The following is an 8,848-nucleotide window of genomic DNA, read 5'->3' as shown; positions in this document are numbered from 1 at the left end:
AATATAAGTGCCACGTATTTTTCTTTTTCTTCTCGAGGAAGGGTCTCGAAGGACCCGGAAGCGGCGGTACACGGCAGTTTACGCCATATCCCAAAAGAAACTTTTATACAAATAAATGTCTCACTTTTTCCTTTTCTTCCGGAGGATGGGTCTCGAAGGACCTAGAAGCAGGCGGTACACGGTAATTTATATCAATCCACCCACCCTCCTCCCCAAATATAAATGCCACATGTTTTCTTTTTCTTTCACAGAAAGGTGCTGGAAGGACACTGAAGCGGTGGCACACGATTGTTTACATCAGGTCCCAAATAAAAATAAATATTAGAGACAATAATTCCTTGACTTACGCAAAGAAGACCCCAGACAATGGAAGAAAATATGAGCGGTCTAAATTAGCTTCTCCACATTTGTAATCTTGCCGTTGCTAGGGATAGGCCAGTTGAGACGACGGGTCCTCCACAACACCCCTTTCAGCAGGGGCGCACACCTAAGACAAAAACCATGAAAGTTGAGAGGAAGCTACATTGTCTCCCCTTAGGCAGGCAAGCCAAGCCTCCCTTCCACTAGTGATGCACACCAAGAAAAGAAACCATGAACTTTGAGACGAAGTTATACTGTCTCTCCTTAAATAGCCAAGTAGAGAGGAATGATATCAGCAGCCCTTCGGTCAGAAGGATCAAACGTCATGCCATGAAGGCCAACAATCAACGGTTGCCACCAAAGCTTCTTATCAGACCTCGTCTATGATCATGGGCTCCATCCTCTTTCATGGGGTCCAACTATCTGCCACTTCGCTGCTACTTATCCGTCTTTGATCATGGATGCCGCCACGTTTCAGGCGCAGGATGCATCCCCCCATCGAGGCAGTTTTTTTGGGTTTCGTTTTCCCTAGGTTTTTCTTGGGTTTATTTATTTTTAGTTCTTTGTTTTTTACTTTTTATTATTTTTGTTTTTCTCAGTTTTTCTCTGATAGGAATAGGGTGTCCTGCACTCCCGCACGGAGCACAAGTGTGCTTCTGCATGGAGCACATGTGTGCTTAGAATGGAAGCACCAGTGTGTTGTGCTCTTGCGTGGAGCACATCTGTTCTTCACCCCATGGAAAGCACACGTTAGTTTACTTAGAAAGCACAGTTGTGTTCCCTTCTTTCCAGTTTTGGGAAGCTTTTACGCATTTTTGTTTGTTTCATTTGTGTTTTCATCACCGGTTTTTTATGGTTTTCTGTTTTCACATTTTCCCTATTTCTTTTGCGCTTTTCTTCTTTCTTTTCCCTTTTTGTCTATTTTTTAGACACATTTAAAAAAATTGAATACACTTCAAACAGTTTTGGAATAGACGATGACCATTTTTCAGGCACACATCGAGCATTTTCCGAATACACGCCGAACATTGTTTGAATACATGTTGAACATTTTTCAAATATGCATTAAACATTTTCTAAATACATAATGAATATTTTTATACACACATTGAACAGTTTTCTGAAATTCCATTAACAATATTTTTAAACATGCGGACATTTTCTAAGTGTTAGCACATTTTGAAATGTCACGACTTTTTTTAGTGGTACGGTTTTTTTAAATTAAGCGAACATTTTCTACATTGTATGATTTTATTTCAAAAGTAAGTCTCAAAAATATTTTTGATATGCGTGGACATTTTCTAAGTGTCACAAACATTCTTCTGAATTGTATGAAACAGTTTTATAAATTACAAGAACATCTTTGCACATTGTATAAATATTTCTTTTAAATATCAGAAACATATTTTGAAATGCCCAGTTAATTGTTGGAGTTGTATGTTTTTTTAGAAAAAAACTACATGATTGTTTGTAATATATTTCCTTTTAAAATATCACTAAATTATTTTTGAAACATGTTAATATTTCTTAAATGTCAGGAATAGTTTTTGAAATTGTGCGATTTTTTCTCAAAACATGAGCATTTTTTAATGTGCATGAACTTTTAAAATTGTAGTAAATAAAATTTTGAAATAGATGTACTTAGGATATTTAAAAATAAAAACAATAGAAAAAAATATAAAAATATGAAAGAAACCAAACGAAGCAAACAAACATATGTGTTCCGAGCAACTGGGTCGGCCCACTTCGGAGGCTGCATGAGGCGAGCGGTTCTACCGTCTCATTACCTAGGGGCGTGTTTGGTTGTCTCCACCAATTTTGCCTGGATTGCATGTGTTTCTCTGATGGGCAAGGCTGAGGTAAAACGGTCCAAAAATTAGCATTTGTATATAGTTTGGTTGCCAGCATCTAGGCTGGTTGCACGAGAGAACTAATATTGACCCACCGTTTGGTTGGCCGCGTAGTAGCCACACATATCACACGTTGTTTGGTTGTAAACTGCATAAGATGTTCTCACCACTTCTCATTAGTGGTGACCTTACCACACACGATCTGAACATAGTTTCAGTCCTAGCTAGGAAACAAATGGCAGTTCATCCTAGCTACTATCAAATGACAGTAGAAATTATTAAGAGCCATATGACTGAATAGGGAAAAGTTCATCGATGCTAACTAGGTGGAAGTCCATCCTTTCCTCTTCCTCTTCCTCTTTTTCTGTCATTGTTGTTTCTTCTTCTTCGGCTTATTTTTCTTCTTCTCCTCATCTACTTCTTCTTCTCTTCTGCTGTTGCTCTTGCTCTTCTTCTTCCTCAGATCTTTGTCCAACCTCTGTTATTCCACATTGCCTGTGCCCACTCTATCCTTTTGTTCTTCCAGGCTTCATTGTCAAATGCTTCCACACCATGGTCGGAGCTGACAACATTGTCACGCGTCACATCTTCTTCCTCAGACATCAGTTCATCACAACCCCATTGCAGAATCCAGTGATGTAGAATGCAACAAGCAAGCACAAGCTTGACCCGAGAGAGGAAAGTGTGGAATGACTTCTAATCTAGGATCTTAAACCCATTCTTCAGAGCTCCAAATGCCCCCTCAACAACAACTCTAAGGCTAGAGTGTCTGAGATTAAACAACTCATGTGGAGTCCTAGGATAGTTCCTACCAGTGATCGACTCCTGGGGAGGGGAGGGTAGACCGGGCGGGGGATCGGCTCGGCGAGCCGCGGCAGCGAGGCAACGCGGGTGCGCATGGCCCACACGATAGGGGACGGGCCCTACAGCCTGTGCAGGCCCATCGGTGCCTCCATAGGCCGCTCCTGGGAGGCGGCCTGAGGCCTAGAGGCAGGCGACAGCGATGGCGACGGAGAAGGAGGAGACGACGAGCAGGTGGCTGCCACAGAGTCCTCCTCGGCTGACACTGCCGCTTCCGTTTCTTTAATTTTTAAAAATATTCGTGCTGATGTTGAAGTTTGTTCCGCTTATTGGAACTTGTTTGGGATTTATTTTATTTTATTATAAGGAATGCATATACCAAGAAGGGTATAAATGCTTGGATTAAACTAATATATATTATATTTATACAAATGTAAATGCCATGCGTTTTCTTTTTTCTTCGCGAGGAAGGGTCTTGAAGGACCCGGAAGCAGCGATACACCGTACACGACAGTTTGCACTAGATCCCAAATAAAAGTAGCATTTATACAAATATAAATGCCATGCGTTTTCTTTTTCTTCGGAAGGATCTCGAAGGCCCCAGAAGCGGTGGCACGTGATTGTTTATATCAGATCCCAAATAAAAACAAAGACTATAGATAACTCCTTGACTTATGCCAAGAGGACCCCAAATAGTGGAAGAAAATGTCGTTGCTAGGGATTATGACACTTGGGACGACGGGACCTCCACACCTTCCCTTCCAACAGCGACACATGCCGAAGAAAGAAACGATGGACATTGACACGAAGCTACACTGCCTCCCCTTAGGCAGCCAAGCCAAGCTTCCCTTCGAGTAGCGACACACGCTAAAGAAAGAAACCATGTGAAGGAAATATGCCCTAGAGGTAATAATAAAATTGTTATTTATATTTCTTTACATATCATGATAAATGTTTATTAGTCATGCTAGAATTGAAGTTAATATTTCAAGCAAATGCCCGGATTAAGAGATGTGAAGTCTCCAATAAGTTCTATAGCTGCAAAATGGAGGAGAACAGTTGTAAGGGCATATTTATCCCTAAGATGTTTTGGTGATTGATGACAATGCATTTGCGGACTAATCGTGTGTCTCGAGTATTTCAGATATTTCATGACTAGGCACAAGACGGTTAGGAGCCCCTCGAAGATTATTGAAGACGGCGTTTTTTCTACGTTCCTTTTTTGGTGGATTTGAGTCGTAGAAAAGCCGTACTATTAAGAGGGGATCCGTTTTGGAAAGGTTTGGGTGGAATCGTCACGTACACGTTTACTCCTCTTTGCACCACCTTTCCCTTAGCACTTTGGAGCATCCTCCGTTTCTTCGTGTTTGTGCAAAAAGAAGTTTTCCTACTGTTGCTGTTCTGAGGCTTGTGGTAGTACTGCTCTTCGGAGCGGTAGTCCCGCAAGCCCCTGCGGTAGTACCGCCTTTGCGGTAGTACCGCAGGTGGTCACGGTAGTACGCTCTTTGGGAGCCGTAGTACCATGAGCCCTGGTCCGGCACATCACCAGTAGCGGAAGTAGGAGCAGATGTAATTTTTTACATCCGCTCTCCGCGTGGTAGTACCGCTTGCCTTCAGCGGTAGTACCGTGTCGGACTTTTGCACTATTTGAAAATCAACGGAACTAGCCATGGCGTTTACTTGTCCACGGCCTTCCCAGGCTGGTCCAACCCTACCTTGCGGTAGTACCGCAAGGGGGTGCAGTAGTACCGTGAGGACTTGCGGTAGCACCGCTTGGCAGGCGTGATATTACCGCATGTCGTGGGCTCGTTAAGTGGATAACGGTTGGATTTCTCTCTCCACTATATAAGGGGTATCTTCTTCTCCAAGTTGACCACCTCTTCCAACCCTAAGCTCCATTGTTGCTCCAAGCTCCATTTTCGCCCGATCTCTCTCCCTAGCCAATCAAACTTGTTGATTTTTTAGGGATTGGTTGAGAAGGCCTCGATCTACACTTTCACGAAGAGAAATTCAATTCCCCCCACTAATCCCTTGCAGATCTTGTTACTCTTGGGTGTTTGAGCACCCTAGACGGTTGAGGTCACCGCGGAGCCATATTCCATTGTGGTGAAGCTTCGTGGTGTTGTTGGGAGCCCCCGATTAAGTTGTGGAGATTGCCCCAACCTTGTTTGTAAAGGTCCGGTCGCCGCCTCCAAGGGCGCCAATAGTGGAATCACGTCATCTCGCATTGTGTGAGGGCATGAGGAGAATACGGTGGCCCTAGTGCCTTCTTGGGGAGCATTGTGCCTCCACACCGCTCCAAGGGAGATGTACTTCCCCTCAAAAGGAAGGAACTTCGGTAACACATCCTCGTCTCCATCGGCTCCACTCTTGGTTATCTCGTACCTTTACTTGTGCAAGATTATTTGTGTTATTTCCCTTGCTTGCTTGTGTGCTTGTTGTTGTTGCATCATATAGGTTGCTCACATAGTTGCTTGTCTAGACAACCTACTTTGATGCAAAGTTTAATTTGGTAAAGAAAAGTTAAAAATTGTTAGTTGCCTATTCAACCCCTCTAGTCAACTATATCGATCCTTTCAATTGGTATCAGAGCCTCGTCTCTTTACTAAGGACTTTGCCGTCCGAAGAGTATGGTTGACACCATAGACGGTGTGGAGGAGCACTCCGGTGTGAATCCGATCTCATCTACGGGCGACGGGGGAACCTCGGTCTCTCGTGAGGAATTCAATGTAGCCTCAGAGACATTGAAAACCTCCATGACGACCGAGGTTGAAAGTATGTTTACTAAATTCATTGAAGGGCTTAAACGATCCACCACACCGTTGAAAGTGGGTGATCCCACTAACAAGGTGACAGATGCTAACTCCGACAAGGGGGAAGCTACTAGTGAAAAGGCTCCTTCTTCTAGTGGTAACAAAATGGCACCGGCATCTTGGCCCATGTGGAACCTCCACTTGTTTATGGTGGACCGATTCCTTCCACTCATTTGAATCATGTCAGCCTCCCCCTAAGATTGTGAAAAATGAGGACTTTGATTCTTGGGTCTATCGGTTTAAGAGTCATTTAAATCATGTGAATACTAATCTTTGGAGAATCATTGAAGAAGGTTTCTATCCACATGACCGAAGCAACTTCACTCCAAGAGAAGCCGCGGATAATCAATTCAATGAGAATGCTCTCTTCATCATCCAAGATGCAATTCCTCCCGAAGATCTTCCTCACCTCCGGCCCTACGCCATAGCCAAAGATGCATGGCACGAAGTTGTTTCTCTCTACCGGGGAAGCGCAAGCATTCAACGCTCCAACTATGAAGTGGTGCAAGATGAAGCCGATGAGTTTGCAATGAAGGAAGATGAAGAACCTCGTGAGCTTTATTGAAGAGTAACCAAACTCATGGTTTCACTCCGGGATCATGGGAGCAAGGACACAGATGACAATTGGATCAAGCGCAAATTCCTCAAGGCAATGATGCCTTACCACAAGGCTATGTCCTCCGTCATTCGTCAAAGGCCGGACTTCCACACCTTGTCCTCAAGTGAAGTGTTGGATGAGTTTGTGGCTATGAGCATCTTGGACAAGACCGCCGACAATGCGGTGCTTCGCTCTCAAAGGGCAAAGAAGCCCAACCTTGCATTGAAGGCCAAGGTTTGTGTTGAAGAAGAAGAAGAAGAGGAAGAAGAGGAAAGCAACCCCTAAGATACAAAGTATGCCTATCATGAACACATGGCACTTGCTTCAAGGCAATTTTGGAGCAAGAAAAACTCAAGGCCAAACTTCAACAAGAACAACTCAAGTGGCACGAAGAGCAAGCAACGTGTGAGGACTTGCTATAATTGTGGCAATGTGAGCCATTTTGTTGCGGAGTGCCCGTATGAGAAGAGGGAAGACAATGGTGGCAAGCTCATCCGAAAGGAGAAAGCCAAGTCTTTCCCAAACAAGAGCAACTTCACCAAGAAGACCCCTCACAAGGCGTTGGTGGTTCAAGAAGAGTACCATGAGGATGATGATGATGATGAAGATGGTGAGTCGGTTGCCATGGCCTCCGTTGCCATTACAACAACTCCACGTGTGTCTCTCTTTGACTCACGCAATGAGAACATCACCGCCAAGTGCCTCATGGCTAAAGCCACCAACAAGGTAACCCCAACATCAAAACTACCATCATTAATAATCCTTCCTTGACGGATTGCATTGATGAATATGAGGGATATAATGTGGAGGAAAATGAGTTTGAGTCCTTTATGGGTAAACTCAAGGGTAAATCCAAGAAGCATTTCGTTGCTCTCTTGGAACAACTTGGTGAAGCCAATGACATGATCGAGGCTCACGAAGATACTATCTCCAAGATGGAGGGGCATAGTCGTGACTATGCTGATGAGATTTCGGATCTTTTCAATGCTCTTGAGGAAGAGCGTGGTCTTCGTTTGGATCTTGAGGAGTCACACAACGTTGATCACGCTAAGTTAAAGAAAGATTTTGATCATGCTCTTGTTGTTTCTCGTGTGCTAAACTCCGAGAAGGCCAAGCTTGGGGTTGATCTTGCTAGACTCAAAGAGGAATTTGACCTACTTGACAAGGCTCACAAGGTCTTGAAGGGTGCTCATGCTAGCCTCAAAGAGTCTCATGATCAACTTCAAGTAAAGTTAACCAAGGAGAAAGCCACTTTTCCTCGTATGATGTTAATTGATAATGCAAATGCTACTAACCCATGTTGTGAGCATGTGCATCTTGTTGAGGAGAACGCTAAGTTGAAGGTGTAACTTGAGAAAGGTCTTGTGTCTTGCATACAAGGCGAGAAGAACCTCAACGACCTTTTGAGCAACCAAAAGGAAGTTGTGGCCAAAGAAGGGATTGGATACGTGCCCAAGTCCAAGAACAAGAAGAAGAGTGACAAGGCCAAACGACCTCCTCCTCTCAAGCAAACCTTTGTGAAGGAGGGAGAGGGTGCTACTAAGGATAAGGAGAAGAACACCGTGAGGGGTAGTGATGCCAAGAAGGGCAACGCTTCCCTTCCCAACAAAGTCGACGACTTTAACCCTTCTTATGTGTTGTGCCGTGCAAGTGATGGGCATGTTTATGCCAAATTTGTTGGTTCTCCTTATGAGTACATTGAATGGTCTATTTGGGTTCCTAAGACCCTTGTTACTAACATCAAAGGACCCATTACAAAATGGGTACCTAAAACCAAGCATTGATCTCTTGTAGGTGTTTGCTTCTGGTGGGGGATCATGGTTGCTCGATAGTGGAGCTACTAACCATATGACCGGAAGCAAGGACTTGGTGGTGGACGTGCAAAAGATTCCATCCATGCCCACCAACGTCGAGTGGGGTGACGCCTCGTCCTCTAAGGTATTGGGACTCGGCAAGGTTGTCATTTCTCATGATCTTACGATCGAGAAGGTCATGCTTGTTGAGTCCCTTACATACAATTTACTTTTCGTTCGTCAACTAGCACTCATGGGTTTTGCCACCTTCTTTGATGTTGATACCGTGGCCCTCTTGTGGAGCAAGACTCTTAAAGTAGCCTTTGTTGGGCATGTCAAAAATGGTCTCTATGTGATTAACTTTTCGGAGCGACTCACTAAGACCGCGACATGCCTAATGGCTAAAGTTGACGTGGGATGGCTTTGGCATCGCCGTCTAGCCCATGTCAATGTAACACCCATGATGCGGCTATATCTCCCACGTGTCAGAGCACGACTTAGAGGTATAACCGCATAGTAGGCATGTCGCAAGAAGGGTAATCTTTACACATCCCATGTACTGAATATGAAAGGGATAAAGAGTTGGCTTACAATCGCCACTTCACACAATACATAAATATAACATACATCAAC

Source organism: Triticum dicoccoides, chromosome 5A (genome assembly GCF_002162155.2).
Source record: "Triticum dicoccoides isolate Atlit2015 ecotype Zavitan chromosome 5A, WEW_v2.0, whole genome shotgun sequence".
Classification (NCBI taxonomy): domain Eukaryota; kingdom Viridiplantae; phylum Streptophyta; class Magnoliopsida; order Poales; family Poaceae; genus Triticum; species Triticum dicoccoides.
This window is presented reverse-complemented; position numbering follows the sequence as displayed.